Source organism: Mastigoproctus giganteus, chromosome 1, assembly GCF_048544385.1.
Source record: "Mastigoproctus giganteus isolate SK-2022 chromosome 1, ASM4854438v1, whole genome shotgun sequence".
NCBI lineage: Eukaryota > Metazoa > Arthropoda > Arachnida > Uropygi > Thelyphonidae > Mastigoproctus > Mastigoproctus giganteus.
This window is the reverse complement of record NC_143575.1, coordinates 230,237,871-230,257,406: the sequence shown is the minus strand read 5'-3', so window position 1 is coordinate 230,257,406 and position 19,536 is coordinate 230,237,871. Positions and strand designations below refer to the sequence as shown.

At 37.6% G+C, this 19,536-nt stretch overlaps 1 protein-coding gene across 3 annotated transcripts in view; it reads left to right on the top strand.

The window, feature by feature from the left end:
- Positions 1 to 19,536, top strand: part of LOC150091582 (uncharacterized) — a 110,774-nt gene that overhangs the window by 23,507 nt on the left and 67,731 nt on the right. For 2 of the 3 annotated variants that reach the window (XR_016547612.1, XM_090384664.1), the window contains exon 1: positions 17,649 to 17,945. The exons of the other annotated variant lie outside the window; for it this stretch is intronic. The gene's annotated coding sequence lies outside the window, so the exon portion shown is untranslated. Of the gene's footprint in view, positions 1 to 17,648; positions 17,946 to 19,536 lie in introns of those variants that run through there. 3 annotated transcript variants of the gene reach the window in all.

Sequence of the window (19,536 nt, the reverse complement as noted above, 5' to 3'; positions counted from 1 at the left end):
GTTTCTTTACCATTTTATTTATATCTCCAATAAAGGATGAGATATGGGCTAAGGCACAGTGCCTACTGCCTTCGAAAAAGAGGCCTATAAAAACTTTATATATATTTTTCTCAATAGTTACGTGGCGTAGGTAAATTAACATAGCACTCATATTGAAGCCAGTGGCTGAAATGTTGCGATGTCCTCCCTGGAAGGTTGGCCAAAAGTTTCAAAAGTTGAAACTTTTGGCCAACCTTCAAATCCTCTCAGGTCAACAAGCACAACTAGATTGTCACTGATTGTATCACCGGGGAACCTACCCGCCCGTCGATAGGAGGCTAACAAGCTTCGAAACGGTGATGTCTGGGTGGTGGTATCCGCCGAGAATAAGTAACATTAGTCTTCTCTACTGTGGAAGCGAGTAGAGAATGCCTAGTGGAAGCGAATTGGAATGCCTCGAATTGTTTATTCGAGGCATTCCAATAACAAGCAACTCGTTATGAAGACGCTCAAAATATGAAATGTAACAAAAATGATGCCATTTCACCTGACTTCGGTGATTTACTACAAACTACGAGCCGAGTGGTCATGCGCGGGAGTGCAGCGGCACACGCTCTTTGGGTAGACCGGGGTTCGAGCCCCTGACTGCTAAATACAGTCGATTTGCCAACCCGCACTGGAACAGAGTGGCAGATTACCGTCCATTTCCCTCAACATGAATCGTTGAGGAGGCGTCCATCCTGCAGTGGGTTGATAATGGCTGCAGTTAATGATAATGGCTTTTTAGCTCCTGGCTGTGGCAGGCACATATTGTATTTTTGCTGTATATGGACGATATATGTAATGTGGACGATATATGTAATGTGTATATGTAATGTGGACGATATATGTAACTTTCTCCAGTCTAGCTTTTAAAGACTAACTTTTCAGAGAGAGAGAGAGAGAGAGAGAGAGAGAGAGACCCTCTCTAGGTATCTCAAATCATAAATAAGTTTTGATCTTTTCTTCAGTGGAGCTGCTTTCCCAAAGACATTCTCCGTCGTATGGGCACGGTTTAATAATAATAATAATTCTATTCCTCTTTTCCTTGGTTGGACTACTACACTAAAATCCCTTGATCTCGAATCCCCCTTAAAAGGTGAATCTACCGAATGTGGAAAATAACAGATGCACGTTTTCAGATATATACAGTGGGTAAGGGGTTTCAGGAATGCGTTGATTCCACCTTCAGCTTAAGATATAGGCACAGTTAATACGATGGTAAAACTTGGATTTAGCATCTTACCCAAAAAAACTGTACTCATGAAGCTTTCGAAAAATTTATGCTGTCCCTTCTTCAGGATGTCTGGATCTCATGGAGTTCTCCTAGTCTGACTATTTCACAGGACTAGAACACGGCGACATTTATTCACTGGTAACAGTACAATGGTGCGATCTTCTGAGTGCTTTTAGTAGCTCTGATGGAAGATTCCGTGAACAGAGACGGCTGCGAGTGAGAACTACTATTAATTTGATTCTAATGTCGCTTTCCTCTCAGTAAAGTCATGGCTTTACTGAACAGTAGTAATAATGTCTGCAAAGAAGTCAAAGTCAGGAGAAACTCATTTTGAGATTGGAAGAGGTCATTAACAAAATGGCCGAAAATGCTAGATGCAAACAAGATTTAAGAGTGAGGAGACACATTGCAACTAAGTTTTCGGAATACCCCAAAATCCAAAACCGAACACATCGTTTCCATCACTTTCTTCATAGGATCCTTTGTTCATATGATCCCGAACAATTTGTTCAACGTTCAAATTGTCAAGGATCATAGTACTGTTGAGAGGAAACCTCTCTAGTTTTTGGAATTCATACTAGAGTAAACCATAAGACAGATGAGGTTACAATACCCTTTGATGCTGGTGCCTGTTTTGCCTTCATAGGTATGGCCAGAACCCACTTTCCTCGATGCCTATAACCATTCATTTTTCGGTGCCCTTCGGGTACGTTATTCGATAATCGAAATCACCTGAAATATAATGCAACGCACAAATTACTAAACTTGTTTTTCTTTTTGCTGTTATTCGTTTTAGATGAAATTTTACACGCAGAGTAAAGAAGTGAGAGAGTTACTTTATTCACAATAGATATGCAAACGTGTATAAGCAGGCCAAACGTAACTGGTAGGATAGATTAAGACACATGATACTTACGATAAATTAAAATGACACCATCATTATTCGAAATACTGTTCCTGGCTTCAAGGACTTATTCTGTATACGTAGGACAGAGCTTAGTGCTGGCAAATAATTTTCATTGTGATGCTATCACCTTCCTCATCTTTTTTTAGGAATGTTGAATGACCTTTTAATCCCTCCGCATGGTTCTGTGGCAGGAAATACGCTTTAAAACACCGCTGAGCTAAATTACTACAGTCGCAAGAACCGTTTTGGTGCCACGGACATTACTATTCTGACACCTTGATACCCACTTATATGACACGCGTGTGACGAGCAGTTCTGGCCAAGCAGGAATCTCAAGCCTGGTTTAAGATGCGGGGATCTACTCTACTGACAAGCTAAATAGGTTCTATATAAAGAACTACCTGTTGCTATTTTATCGACCTGTATTTTTTTTTCTTTTATTTTCTGTATGCGATTACTGCTGACAGTTCCTCAAACACATTCTCGTCGAACATCAACACATATGATCCTATTTCAAGCAAACAATAAGCGAAAACAAATATAATCGTATGTATGAGATTAGATCGCATATGGTAACACATGTACTACATTTGGTTCACAGAAATACAAAGGTATCATTAAAAAAAAAGTGCTTAAAATTAATAAACAGTAGACTAATTTAGTTTAAGATGTACAATAGAGCCATTAGTTTACAAATCTCAATTTAACGAGCTAGACTGGTGTGTCTCTTTTCCTCATCTGTGAAGAATATGGCATCAAATACAAACTGTATCAGATATTGTAAAAGTAAGATTAAGCTTAAATAACTACAAGCAGTTTATTCTACTATTCTTGATGCTTGCAGAACAAATTTTGTTTTCACAGTGAATTGCATTGGTATTGCACTATTTTTAAATAGTGAAATACCAGTGCAATTGACATATCCAAATTATTAAATAACTACAGCTAGCCTTGAAACAAGTAATACTTGAATTACGAACAAACACTATTCCATGTTTCGTAGCAGAATTTCAATGGTCTTTATGCTCACAGCAGGGAAAAAAAATGCCTTCACAACAAGTTGCATTGATATTGCGATACTTTCAAATAAAAGAACACAGACAGTGATGCTCCAGCAGTTAACGCAGGATTAAAGAGTTTTCGCTGCTGTTGGGGATGGTCAAAGGTTGGCTAGGACCGCCTAATACAATAAATAAAAAAATGCATAGTGTTCATAGAAGTATTTCAACAGCTGGCAATGGAAAATACATGCAAATAGCAACCAGTATTAACCTCAAAGATGCAGTTTATTAATGGTTTGTACAACAGCGCTTAACTGACGCAAGTGTATGTTGTGCTCAAGTGTGTTTGCTTGTGGGAAGATAGCTGAACACACTGGCAATACCGTTCCAGACTGAAGGTTCACCAGTATCTCAACTTCAACTTCTAAGCTCGGAATCTGAATACAATTCGCCCACTTTAAACCAATATAGTGGTGGAATGGAACCACTATAAACTGTCAACTAATAAAGTCAATGTTAATAACAGCTTGATTTTTATTATTTATCTTCATTTCAGTGTTTTTAATATAACATATAGAGAATAACTCTTTAAGTTGTCAGTTATGTGTAGCAAAAATTATTCTCGAAAAAAACTTTCGATTGGACACGAAACGTAGCATGCGACTTTTTTACAATAATAGACTGTATAGACTATTAAATCAACTAAACAGATTACAATCAATCAGGCAATAACGGACAGCTCCTCTTCCCCCTTCCTCCGAGTAGTCCGTAAAATCGACGGTTTACTTTACTTTATTTCCTGAATGGACCATATAATAAATTTAAATAAAGAAACTAAATTGTGAATATAAGTCTATCAAAGCGCATTTTGGAAATAAAAAATTTTAAAAAAATCACAGATGCCCTTAGCAACGTCGTATAAAAAAGAACTATTTGCTAAATTACGCAACTTAAATATTTTAACTGATTTTTAATGTCGTATCGGCGTGAGGGAGGAATCTTTATCACCTTGTTTCAAGAGTTCCATGCATGGCTCGAAATGAGAAATTTTACGACAAGAACACTTATCAGGATAAAAAAAAAGAACAGAAGGCACTTAACGTGTATGCATGACATTAAAGATGCACATAACGAACCGGAACGGCGTTCCCGAGCCCCTAGTTCCATCCCCCCCACTAAAACTCGAGTTATTCATCTCACGAAACGTAGAATGCGACTTTTTTACAATAATAGACTGTATAGACTATTAAATGAACTATACAGATTACAATCAATTTACAAATACGATATGATGCCCCATGTTTTAGGTCTAGATGTAAATTGAATCCCCCACCCCAACACACAAGCTACATTTAATGCTTGGCTAATGAAATACAATATTTAGAAAACATGCACACATCAAATTGGCTGCGCATCGCTGGTTTTCAGACTATCTTTGTTACAGCACACGAAAAATGAAATAAATCGTAAAAAAATCGAGAAAATTTTTACTTTATTTCATATATATAAAAAAAAAAATAATAAGTAATAAGATAAAGCCAAATATTTTAACGGGAGCTTTCCGGATGTTAGAAACTAAAAGGAATTTCCCATTTAACTGGCGTGATAGACGCACAAACAACCTGTATAACAAGCTTACCTTGGTGACAACGAATCATCTTCATGCGTGGTTCTGTGTGTGCGTGATGGTCCGGCCACCGTTCACCGTCCTCTTTTGAATATGCATCGTGATCCAGGAAAGAAGACAAGGCGAGAAACTCTGAAAACAGATACAATTAGGGTCAACAACTGAAAGCTTAGAGTCTTTCAAGTATTCAGTAAAATACAGTTAAGAAAATACAAAAGGTCTCGAGGAAGGTCGAAATCAGTCATGCACGGAGATACATGGAAAGGCAATTACAGCGATACTGGTAATCGTAAATATACTTATGTTTGGATGCTAGTGAACTGGGTCGGTCTGAGTTTCACGGAGACACAAGATTGCTGATATGTCTGAAAATTTTCATAGTATTTATGGACGCTCCTGTCACAGCATCCTCAATAGCCGCACCTTAACTTTTTTGAGTATATATATATATATATCGTTACATAAATAATTATTGTATTCACAGCGTGATTATCTTCGGTATTTAAAGTTGTTGCTAAATCAAAGGTAATCAGGTCATCCTGGAGGACATCAATTACCTTGTCCTGAGGTTACTTTCCCTTTATGAATAATTTTAGCCACCAGATGTCATTAGTAGTGGTTCAAGGCTTTCTTTTAAGGAAGACCACTTACTAAGTTGGCATCTTGATCTTCAGTTGTTTGCCTTGAACAAAGAAATTTGAGGGTGTATCTCGCGTCTCCAGTGAAACATTCCAATGTGGAAGGCATTTTGGAAATGATAACTAAGAGTTAGTTATTTTGTAAGGAGAAAATTCATTTACAAATATTGTAGTACCTTCTGTGTGATAATTAATATATTCAGTTTTCGGTTGGTTATCCGCACGTTTTAATCCATATGAAAAAGTAGAAGGATAAACATCTGTTCCCAGAATGGAACAATAGAGCAGACATTAACAAGTAATGTTGCTTGCTGATATACTGCGTAACGTTTTTACACAGCGTGAGGCGCCTTTTAGGGTTCTACAAATACACTCCAGGCCATAGGCAGTGTATTCTAACGGTTGCGTTCACTGGGGGGGGGGGGGGCATATGGCTTACAATTGCGTGACTAATAGTGGCTTCTATCGATTGATGTGTCATAGAGACACTTACTGTCGACCATCTAGCAATACTCCCAAATATTAGAGCCTTTTTTTTTTGGCTTCCTCTCGAAATTACTAATTGTTTACAAGAGGAACAGCGTTGCTATGGTTACAAGGCTGTTTAATATTTCGAATAGTTTTATATGCTGTCTGATTTAAAGTAAAGAGACAGAATTCAAAGTGTGGATCAAAAACATTTATTTATTGAAAAATCCTTCATTTTTCAGTGATGCATCCCAATGAGGAACGGCTAAGATGCAGTCTGCAGAGACTAGCAACCAGACATCTTAAAGTGGGGAAAGCATATAAGGCCAAGAGGAAAATCCTTCTGAATAGTGCCCTTTGGTTCCTGTTTCACTGGCGAGTGAGACAAGAATCAAGGGGCACAACTATAAAACTTTAGAAAGCAACAGTAGACTGTTGCTGTCACTCTGTTCGCTTAACTTCACTAATCAATTCTTCCAGTTGAGATGCTATCAGACAAAGCAGAGGATCATATCACCATAGAAAATGAAAGTTTTCACGGGCCCACCTAAAGATCTGATATTCTTCCGAAGGCACTCTTCTGAGATTACACTAGTTTTGTTTTAATAATCGAAAGGCTCTACAATTTTTAGCACGTGGTAGTGCTAATAAGCTAATCATATTTACTTTACAGATTTGCAGAAATGAAGGGTGGTTGTGTTTGCATTTAATAGCGGTGTGCTTGCCGCACTGAATAGAAATTGTATCTTGAATTAAAAGACTGCGATGCTTGTAACACTAATTCATATGAACTAAACCAATGCAAGCCAATCATTGAAGGAGTACTGACAAACGAAATCATGCGAAGAGTCTGAAAAAGGATTATGAAATTTTAAAAAAATGGAAAATGCGCAATAAATGTAAGTGAACGTCTGTTGTCCAACATGTTGCGGAGGGCTACCTCCTCCTCCTCCTCCTCAACAAATGGGACTTCAGCAGTACTCGGAATATGTAGTTCATTTCTATTATTATCAAAAGTAACGAAATGTAATTCATTGCCTTTACAAAATCCATCGTATATATAACCAATGAGCATGGGGCATCCTATATATGATGAGACGCATTTTCACTTGAATGAAAAAATGAATCCCCACAACGTTTTGATCAATTTCAACAGTTGCTGAAACTAAGCGAAAAGCAATCCGTGTGCATGAAAAAAAAAAAAAAAAAAAGGGTCAGTTAATCTACGCTGTTTGTTTGTTTGTTATTTGGTTTTTAGGAGCATTAGCAACTAAGGCCATATTGCTCCGGGAATATGCGATGGTCATTCCCTTGACCTTTCCGCATCCTCTGTATTTGGTGGTGACGGGCTCGAACCCAGGTCTAATCAAGAAGCGTGTGCTGCTCCTTCCCACCTGGTTACGGAGGCGCCATTAATCTACTCAGTGCGTTACATTTCAGACGCATTAGCAATTAATAATAATTCATGATTTATAACAAAATAGTAAATATTATAAGTACGCACTGAAATTTTGAAATGGATGAGTTCCTGTTCAAATTTATAGTAATATTTCTGTAGGGCTAAACTGGGGCGGGAATGCTAAGAAATCGGAATTGAACTTAGAACCAACCCAGGGGCCAACAGAATATACATATGTTCAAAATTTGGTAGCAATTCCCATTTTTCTTGTCGATTAATGCGAAAACATATTTTCATTTATGCTAATTTTTGTAGGTGGAGGGATGAAGGCTGTGAAATCGTAACTGACCTGAAACTTTCTCAAGGACCAACAGAACAATATGAGTTGACAATTTGGCCTCGATCCGCCTTTTATAGAGTAATACGCGAAATATACGTCAATCTATATGAATAGATTTTTGTGGTTGAGGAGGCAGGGGAAGCTATGATTAATCTCAAAAGATTTCCAGGGACCAACGAAACATGTTGAAAATGAGATATCGATTGAACTTTTTTCTTATTAAGTAATATCTAAACGTGCGAATAAATTCAAGGAAGAACCAGACAGACTATTATTGGAAGGAATGGATAAGTGAAATGTTTTTTTTTTTTTTTTTTTGTTTTTTTTTTTGACTGATTCTGTTTAAGCTTGCTTTCTGCCATCATTTGCCATTATTAATATTATATTCCAAAAAGAAATAATAGTTGCTGGATTTCGGTTTGTCCGATTTTAATGGAATTTTGATTTGCTCGACAAATCTTTCTATATGAACCAAATATAAAATTTTATGAAAAACCGTCCACTGGGAGTCCTGTTGTTATATGAAGGCGGGCGGACATGGTGAATCCAAAGACGCATATGTCTCTGTGCATGATGAATTTGACTGTATGGTTGACAACAAGATCAATAAAACAAAACCTGTAATGAGTCTATCAATGGTTGTTGCTATCATATTATCCAACTCGTTGTCTTCAGATTACAGTTTTGGTCAAAGATGGCACTCCGAATATTACACTCCAGATCCCGAAGCATTGTCGATACCAGTGATAGAGGAAACCTGCTACTGGGTTCCTACTTCGTTATTCGAATTAAGCTGGGTGTTTTGATTATAGAGAATTTCTAAGGGAGAGCTATCTCGTGTGGTTTTTAGGAACTTTTTTCGTTCCCACCTGCATATTTTGAAAATTTGAATAGAATCCTATTGTTAGTTCTAATTGAATTGGGAAAACTTAAATTAAGAACACCCACATATTCTAGAACAGTGATTCCTAATCTTATGTATGGTATGCAATACACTAATGGTACTACTTTCCAGAAAATGTCGCATTGTTTCTATAAATGGTACTACGTTTTTTTTTTTTTAAAAAAAACAAAGTTTGAGAACTTTTCTGAAAACACGGAATTGGTTTCAACTGTTATGATTTATATAGCGCATTTTGTATTTAAAGCCTTGCGTACTATACATTTTTTTTGTACAAGTGTATTCATAGTCGATTTGCATGCTGTGCGGATTGAAAAACTCTGAATAGCTCACGGGGAATCGTACTCTCTCTGCCTAAGATCGAACAACTATAGCTCTGACCGAAGAGGTCTTTAAGAATTTTTCCACTCTCCGAAGGGATTCGAACTCAGACCACTCTGAACGAATGACAAGTGGCGAAATCACTATACTGCTGTCAAGGAAGATAATTGTTTCGACATGGAAAGGCGTAATCCCAAGAACTCTAGACATTTCTCAAGAAATGGGTCGACATCCTTTTCTGTTTCAAGGGTAATCTAAATTCTCCAAAAGTATTTGCAATCAAGACTTACTATGAATGCAACAGAAAAGCAGCTAGAGCGATCAGCAACTTTGACACAAGTCCACAAACCACTTTGTCAAATTCAATCATCCATCTTAGCCTTAGACTCTTCCAATCTGATTACCTTTATTAAATAAAGTTTTTTTTTTTTTTTTTGAAATCAAGGTATTTTAAAATAATTGGAATTATTTCGAATCACAGGCATCTAGTGATGCACCACTATTAGGTAACATCATCAGATTAACAAATAAAAATGAAAACGCCCAATGTTATTTCCTGTAACAAGATGTGACTTGTTTCTTGAAGGGCCGACTCAGACAGGTGAAATTCTTCCAGACCGATACTAAAAGCTCAAACAATATGAAAAGGAATTATAAGAAAATGTAACTAAGGGCTCAAAATAGAGGATGAGTTCCATTATTAGTATGCCAATATTGCTAGTGCATGGATACTCTTCTACTCGTTGTAGGGTTTGTAATCATTTTCATATTGGAAAGGACTAAAACTACTTCCAGCTTACCATAGCCAACCAGGCAGAACGATTATTCCTAAGTAAAGGCGAAATCAGGATCTGAGCTAATGTCGCATGAAACTACAAATGCAGCTTTACATGGTGTTTGATTACTGCAACAGCCATTACGATAAACAGCGGTGCTCGGTATCAGCTGCCTACACAACTTGCTGGCTGACCTCCGGTTGTAGGCTGATAGTAGCTTAAAAGAAACGAATGCACTTGTTGCAAGCTTGACTGACCACCACACCCCTTCCAACGCAAGCCAGTTAGTTCACCCAGGCTAGCACACACAGAGATAGTACACCAGCGCCCTTTGGTGACAAAATCGATATGCTGGGACAAAAAAAAAAGCAAAGTTCTGTGTCATTACAGTGTTTAATTATTATCCGTCGTGCATACACCACCCTTTCCATTAATCTTAATAGAGTTTTCTGGTAGAGTGAGAGCCCACGAAATGTGGTCAATACATTTAGGACAAAGACTAAATGAGTCACCCGACTGTAATGCTAAACAAGTTAGGGGAATCAGTGTGAACTATAATTGGAGCCTGAATTTGTTGACCTCCCTTTCTAAATTACGCTTATCAGACACAAAATTGCGTGGGGAGTAATTCATATTAAGTGTAACACACTCTACCCGATATCCGGGTTTTCAGCTGGTTTCAGTATACTGAAATTATGCTTTAAAAAGTAGTCTACTAGTACCACGGCTAAGCGGCACGAACATCTATTTTCGTAGCATATCCAAGATTACCAGATTATATTTCTCCAATCCCACGTTTTCTTTATAACAGTTCACTTATATGGAATGTGAGCTATTAGTTCCATTTAAGTCGTAGATCATATACACAGGTAAACCAAAAGGCCTTTTTTAACACATTACTAGTTACAAAAAATAATGGAGGGACATGTAGTCATTAGTTATCAGTCAAAGACGGTTTTTCCAATAAATCAGCAGACTTTCGGCTAGTACTGATGGCCATTGTTTTTTATCATACCATATGGAAAAAAAGTCCGGGTTCGATTTTCCGTCAGAGAGTTTTCATGGACTTTTTTTTTTTTTTTTTTTTTTCATAGCTGTGACAGTCGGTTTCGAATGAGGTATTAATAGTATTTTTTTTTTTTTTTCAGGAAACTCGAATTTTTCATCCCTTAAACAGGCTACTAATAAGCTACCTAATGCGTAATATGTGAGATTCGGATGGCAGAGAAGTTATAAGAAAATTTTAATGCACCAACTTTTTCAAAGAAATATTAAGACATGACTGCTTAATTTGTTAGTGTCAGAATAAATTTCTTAAAGTGGTGATGAACACTGTTGATGTTTATCATTCGGTTTACCTTTTCCACATCGTGTCGTTCATCGACTACATTAGAGACTCTTTTATCAAGTTACGAGCTGTCATGGCTCTAAGTCACCACAACCAATAAACCTGGTTTCGGTGGTAAGGAGATGCGGCACCACACTGTTTGGTTTTGTATGGCAGTCAATCAAAAGTTGTTTTGGACCACTTGCATGAGTGTGAGCACATTCCTTGGCCTTCTAAGAATCAAGAACTTTCTCCTTCATATGTCTTCATGTGAAAAGCCGTAAGGGGTGGCTCTGTGCTAAGAAAACATCCGACTCTTTCGTAGTAAAATTATACACTGTGTAGCACTGCAAACCAATGGTTTTTATTTTGCAATATCTGTCCTTTTTTTTTTAAATTTTTTAATTCCTTTTATTTTTATCTATCATTTTTATTACTTTTCTTCAGACATTTCCACAGAAAAGCCATTTAGACTGAAGTCGGAGGGTGCTTGGAATCCGTGCAATGTCGTCAAAGCTTGAAACGATTAGGAAAAAACTTAAACAAGATTTGCATAGTTCACTGCTGAAAGTGTGGGTTGTTGTAAATAATCACGTCTCTAAAATAATCAGTTATGTGTTAGTCCTAGTTTGAAACACATATTGTAAAAACGTCTGCAATAAATTAATGTATCGTCCTGTATTCAGTGTTACCGTTCGACCATTTTCCTCGAAAAGTTATGGTTCAATGATTCATATGTTGAAACTCCGCACCGTTCTATACTACCCTTCAGACTGTGCAACGGTTTTTCAAAAATGTCCTTGGGATTTATTTGAGATCAGTTGGAATGATACGGATATCTGAAATGACTTTTTCGTGACTGTCCTTCGAATATCGCCAAATTAAAAGAGACGATTCCACAAGAAATCGGTGACCGATGAAAACTTACCTTGTTATTTAAAATTTTCAGCGTAAATCAGAAAGCTCTGTGATCAACAAGAGAACATATTTACCCACACTGATTTTTAAGAACTAAAACTAAATAATTATTTGTACTATTAAATACATTTTTTTGACAAAGTATATCAATTTGCTCAACTGATATTGCAAAATAAAAACCGCTAATTCGCAGTGTCGCATTCTGTATAAAGAACCTGTGATATAAGTTTGCAAGAACGCCAAAAATAAGCACATGTGATATTCCTCTGAATATTCCTCTGCAAATATTATAAATAACACGAAACAAGCGAGTAATGTGTGTATACCTCTCTGGGTCGCGTTTCGCCATTCTTGTACTTCGTACTTAAAATAAAAGTGTTAGCTTTTGACGAAGCAGTACAGTAAATATACTAAATCTGTGTCGATATTTTTGGCTTACTTTCTGAGAATTACTTTAAAAAATTACAGTATTTTTCTTATAAGCAGTGGAATTGGTTTCTCCTTATAATGAAAATACAACAAAATTTACATAAAGATTCTAGACTTTTATTTTTAACGAGTAGTTTATTTTTTCCTGCAAAATAATTGGTACAAAGTATTTTTAAACTTGGCAAATACTTTATTTCTTCAAAATCGTATCCATAGAACAACCACTTCAGCTTGATCGGATTTATCAAAAGCTTTGTTCCGCAGGTTGCCACAGGTTAACTCAAAGTCTTGTGCCATTTCTCAGCCTTTCGTTAAAGTTCCACATTACGTAGTTAATGTCGGCGTCACACATTGCGGCTTGACATTGGTTTAACCTACATAAGACGGGCTTGTCAACAAATTGTGTCATAAACTTTCAGTCCACAAGGCGGTCACAGAAATCTCCCATCAAATCCTGGTACGTTGTTTAAACGTGATCATGGTATAAGAAGTCACTTTCTCTAAATGCTATTGTTACAATATACACTACATAATTCTTATAGAAGATGACTTATAAAAAAATGATGGGTCAACGTAGTCCTAAGGTAGGTGTAACAAATAAGGCCCACTTATAAAGTTCTGCGATTCGCAGAATTTGATTGTATATCCTGGAAAGCTACAATACCATTGGATTGTCGTCCAATATGTTTACTTTAAGAAAACCATTAGCTGGAAACGATATATGCAGGCAGCACTTGAGCCGTGGTTTACAATTTTCTTAGCATGGGGAATTCCAAAAAAAAACCTAAGGTTTTTAGCCTGTGCTAAGTGATGAAAAACCAACACATTGTTTCAGTGCATTTTATTCGTTGGTAAAACAGGAAGTTTTTTACGTTTTTCTTTTATCTCCTGTTCATCCAAACGTCTGTTTTGTCACTTTTAGGGTGGGGAAAGGAAACCTGCCTCATTCAGACTAGACTGCTACCATCACAAAATTTGCCAACGGAACTTGACCTTTATAAATTTTAGTTTTTACGTGGTGCATTATAACCGTTGCTGTTTTTGCGCCATAAAAAAAACCAAGCCAACATACTTACTTACTCCACGGCGCTATGGTCCTTGTAGAGCCTTGGCTTCCTCAATGATTTTCCTCCAGCTCTCTCTTTCCTCTTTCCATTGTTCTCCATCGTATCACCCTAAGTTGTCGTAGCTCTATGTCATTCACCCACCTCCTCGGTCTTCCTCTCAATCTTCTTCCTCCCGGTTTCCTTTCCATTGCTTTCCTTGGCCATCTGTTTTCCTCCATTCGTATTACGTGGCCTGCCCATTTAAGTCTTGAGGTCTTTATCACTCCTGCTATATCCGATTCTCCATACAGTTCCTTCAGATCTTGGTTTGTACTTATTTTCCACTCTTCCCGGACTTTTACAGGGCCAAAAATTTTCCTTAATATCTTCCTTTCCCACACATTAAAAAATTTTCGTCCTTCTTTTTAAGCACCCATGTTTCACTAGATAAGTCACGACAGGTCGTACCACTGTTTTGTATAACACTAATTTTGTTCTCTAGAGAGCAGTTTTGACCGAAAGTGTTTCTGCAGGGAAAATAGCACCCATTATCAACATTAAGACGAGCCTGAATTTCTGGGGTATTTCTACTACATGTTGAATCATAGTTCCCAGATATTTGAAGGATTCTGTTCTATTGACACTATGCTTCGCTGTTTGCCAGATCTGTTGGGTACTTTGTCTCTCCCTTCCACTTGTAATTAGTATTAGTATTAGTATTAGTATTAGTAACGGCCGCATGGTGCAAGAAAGCCTATGGCTTATGCTGCACCAGCCAAAAAAAAAAAAAAAAAAAAAAATCCGAACAAAACAATGATAAAAACAAAAAAAAAAAAAATAATAAATAAATAAATAAATAACTAAATAATAATAATTAATAAATAAAAAAAATAATAATAAAATAAAAAATAAATAAAAAGGAAATTAAACCTATCATCCTATGTGCTTCCCTTACCCGAAAGTACTATCCAGATGCCCTTTGAATTTCCCCAAACTGTCGGCCTCTACCACCCATGAAGGCAACTTATTCCAGTAATTTATAACTCGCTGGCTAAAATAGAACTTCCTGCAATCCAATCTAAACATTTCCCCCCGTAACTTGAATTTATGTCCCCTAGTTCTAGCATCATTTATAATCTTGAAAATTTTGTCCTCATTCATTTTACTGATGCCTCTCAGAGCCTTAAACACCTCAATCAAATCTCCTCTAAGGTGTCTAGTTTCCAAACTCTGCAACCCACATATTCGAAGTCTTTCTTCATAAGGACGCCCTTTTGCCGATCTCACCAGGCGAGTTACCCTTCTTTGCACCCTTTCAAGAAGCTCGATGTCTTTCTTCAGGTGCGGTCTCCATACTTGAACACAGTATTCCAAGTGTGGTCTAACATAAGCCTTATATAATGGGATTATCACGTCCCTATCTCTACTTGCAAAAGTTCGATAGATCATCGATAGGACACCATGGGCCTTCCTTGCAACCTGTTTACAATGCTCAGAGAATTTCATGTCTGACCGTATCATAACACCCAAGTCCCTTTCCTCCAGTACTGGCTTTAGTTGAACTCCACCAAGTGAATAAGTTTTTTTGGGATTACTGTTTCCCAGGTGTAATACCTTACACTTTGTTGGATTAAAGCACAGCTGCCATTTTTCTGACCATTCCTGAAGTCTATCTAGGTCTCTCTGAAGAAGCTCAGCTTGACAGTGATCATTAACTACTCTCCCAATTTTAACATCATCTGCAAATTTAGACATCACGCCCTCTATCCCTTCATCAATGTCGTTTATGAAAATTAAAAACAACAGTGGTCCTAATACTGATCCTTGGGGAACCCCACTTCTTACATCAACCCAATCTGAGGAATAGCCATTTATCACAACCCTCTGCCTCCTGCCCTGAAGCCATCCTTCTATCCATCTAAGGATTTTCCCAGTGATTCCAACCTGTTCCAGCTTATAAAGCAACCGCTCATGTGGGACTGAGTCAAAAGCTTTGCTGAAATCTAAATAAACAATGTCGAAATTATTCCCTAAATCCAGCTCGTGAGTGACCCTTTCGAAATAGCGAACCAGATTTGTTAAACATGATTTTCCCTTTACGAAACCATGCTGAGTATCCTTGAGAATTTCAATTCGATCCAAATGATCCTGAATTCCACCCTTGATCATTGCCTCCATGATTTTCCCTACTACTGAAGTCAGACTGACAGGTCGATAATTTCCAACTTCACTTTTAGAGCCACCCTTATGTATGGGAGATACATTTGCACTTTTCCAATCCAAGGGAATCTCCCCAGAGTCTAATGATGCTCGCATAATTAGCCTCAATGGTTCAATGCACTCGCTTGCCGCCTCTCTTAAGATTATAGGGTATATTCCATCAACTCCAGGAGCCTTACTGGTCTGTAGGCTCGAAAGTTTTTTCATTAAATAATCTTGCGAAATTTCAATATCATTAATTACATATTTTTTAACTTCGCTCCCACAATTTCCCTTTGCCACAAAAGGCTTTTCATTTGTAAATATCGATGCAAAATAACTGTTGAGTTCATCTGCAACGGCAGCTGGTGTATTTATTACTATCCCCTTTCCCTTACATAAAGGTCCGATCTGGTTTGTCCTGCTCTTCTTGGCATTTATATATGTGAAGAATTCTTTATCCCCCCTCTTTGCTCTGTTTGCTAGTGATTTCTCATAAACTGCCTTTGCCTGTCGAACCTTTTCTGTGGCTCTATTACACATCACCTTGTAGCTGTTATAGGCTTCAGTACTTTTTATTGTTCTGTAACCTTTCCATGCCACCTTTTTCTGCTCAAGTAATGCGGCAACTTCACTAGTCATCCAACTTGGAACCCTCCTCGTGGAGTATTTTTTTAATGGTATATACGCATTCAAGGCATCTGTGATTAATGTTTTAAAAGCGTACCACAGTTCAATTGTATTCATTCTCTGCGCGATATCTACCCAGTTAATAGAGGCCATGTAGTACCTTAAGGCATCGTAATTTCCTTTTCTGAAATTAAAACCCATTCCTTTGCCTTTTACTTCTGCCTTAATTATAAACTTCGTTTTATTTTCATGTTATTTCAAGCCAACATAACAGGGGAAAAATTAAGCTACATATAAGCAAATTGCCTACGCAGAGTTGGGAGAAACCACCTGTGCTGTCAGGCAAAAAACACTGTCACTATAAGCAAATTGCCTGAGTAGCAGGCTCCTCGGCAATTTGCGTTTTCTGGTATCATGTCAAATTATACTAGGTCATCAAATTTCGGCTAAAAAATTATGCAATTATGTTTAACAAATAAAAAATATAATTTTTTTCTGTAATTTGACTTTTACACAATACTGTGCATATTTTAATTATATTGGTTTAACTATTTGCATAAAATAGGAAATTATAGTCTCTGAGGTTCAGTTTAATGAAACTCATTGCTGAATAATTTCGCCACACAATCAACTGAAAGAAATCATATATGGATGTCGCTGGGTTTTAGGAGCATCAGCGACTAAGGCTAAATTGCTCCGTGTATATTGTCTGAAAATTGCGTGTTCTGAGGTCGGTTTTTAGTTTGCTGGACGAAAAACCCGAGTTTCCGGGCGATAAAACCATGTTACGCTCGCCTGAGACCGACTAACTCAGCCACGTTGTGAAAAAGGTGCATAAAAATTACTCTCGTCATCGACAGGACTAGAACTCAGGTCTTTTCCACCCAGTGTGGGGAGAATGGCGAACCTACCAACTGTGCTACCCACGAGGACATATCATATATGAATCCGGTTTTCTAACGTTTACGATTTCTGCGTATAAGTGAAGCTAATTAAACTATCACAAGAACTCAGAACGTTAACTACAAAACGTGTTAGAAAGTAATGATTTTATCTCATACATGTAGAAAGAAGTGCTACCTTACAGTACATTATGTTAAGGTACGACCGAAGCACCAAAGGGAAAGTAACGGGCCGCTAACAGCACAATGGAATGTAGGAGAATTGCATGTGGAGATATGGAGAAGAAGCGTGTCAAGTAGAGCGTATGAAATTAAGGAAGGTAGTCGATATGAATATTGGGTGATTATACCTCCCACATGCCAACAAGAAATAAACAAAAGCTCCCGTCTTTACGCAGTTACTCTAAAGTGGAACTTCCATCGCTCTGGCTTACCGTGCCCTCCACAACCACGACATCGGAGGCTGAGAAGGACACGAGAAGGAGGTAGCACGTGATCTAAACCATGTTATCTAAGTGGCTATAAACCGAACGGTAACAGGGTCACTTGGCTGTGGTTGCTCTATTTCGTTCGGGCCAGTTTAACTTACGTCACTCTCGCTACATGCGGGCAATGTTAGAGGTTAAAGGTGATATGAACAATTGGTGACGACTGAGGCGCCATCTCCGAACCCCCATTTTTTTCTTCACTTTTCTCTTCACCGTACAAATCTCGGGTGGTTTTTGTAGTAGTGTAAACTACAGGGTTGGAACCGGTGGTGGTTAGAGGTCCGTATATGGACTATCGAAAGATGAGGGAAACCTGCTGCCCAGCCGGTAAGATGACAAGAACAAAGATTCCGTGTTTGCTTCCGGCGCAACAGTAAGTGAACACTTTATATCCTGCATTTGATATTTGGATTCTTTACCATTCTTTTCTTTATTTTATTCGTAAAGCCGAACAGAAAGTGGAACGTGACAATGCATGTAAATTCGAATTGTAATTATTTTTTAACGAGTAAAAGGAGCTCAGTTACTAATGAGTTTGCTATATAGCAGGCTTGTTATACAATTAACGAGGACTCGTTTGAGATCAACCGATGATAGACATAAAATCTAAATATGTTAATTAACAACAGTCGGCAAATCACCCAAAATCTGACAACACGCACGCGCGAGTCCTGCCGAGCTTGTCGCAGGTATACCCTGGAAAGAAGCCAACTTTAATTCCGAATTTGTTTTAAGTATAATGATATTACGTAGGAAAACGTCGTACACTAAAAGAGAAAAACAAAATTTCACGTGAAGAATGAATAGTACACTCATTTCACTTCTAGGTTGGGATCAGCTCGTGCCGCAATATCGAGAATTAGTTCAGTCAACAGAAGAGAAACAATGCTCTATACATAAAATTAAACTTGATTCCTAAAAAAACTACGCAGTCATTAAATCATATTTATCCTATAAAAGGGACCAAGAATGGGGATAATTACAGTCCGTTAGTATTTAATGTAGCAAATCATGTGAAGCCAAAATGTTACAGAGGAGCAGCAGTCGCCAGAGCTTTTTGCCATAGCAACTGTAGAGATACTGTATGTAAATATATGATCTTATGAATTCTCAGGACTAGGTACGTTGTTATATTTATGATCTTAATAATCTTATAGATGAAAATGGAAGACAAGTAGCACTCAAGAGGGGTCACACAGCTCGACAGAGGGTAGATATGAAAAATGCAGGGAACTGCTTTTTCATCGTTATTAAAAAGCGTTATTATCTACGCTGACCGTAGTGGCCTATTTTTCCTGAATAGCAGCGCTGAACTCCAATCAACACACTTTTAGTACAATATGAGTCACAAAGTACAACGTTAGAAGTATTTCTTTCAGCAAAAAAAGAACATTTCTGTTTCTGAATAGCATATATCTGACGGACATTATTAACTTCAGACAGTTTTTTTACTCCGTATTTAACAGCCGGTCTCGAAAAGTGGAATTTTTTTTTTTCTTTGCTCGTCTTCTAACAAGAAAATGAGACCTGCCGAATATGATTATTAAATAAAAAAAAATGCCAGTATAAATTCATTTTATGACTATTAGAAGTTTAAAAATTAGTGTTGCTCTTCACCGTTTTTCTATGGTTCAAGTGCCAGAGATGAAATTTATCATCTGGAACGGTTCACTGTTGCTAAGCAACTTCCGTTGTCCTAAACAAGCGGCACATTATTTCAGCCAGAGTGACAGGTCCACTGCATTGCATACTCCCATTTACGGTAATTAAGGGAAGATTGTAGCGTAGCCAGTTCATTCTACTCATCTATCAGCAAAATGAGGTGTTTACTATGAAACTATGTTAGTGGTCATGTGTGTGCACCTCCATGTTTGTCTGTACGTGCACTTCAAGGGGAAACCGGAAGATCTCCCGACATAGCAGCTGGGAAACCAATGACGTCACAATAAGAAGAGTTGTCGCGT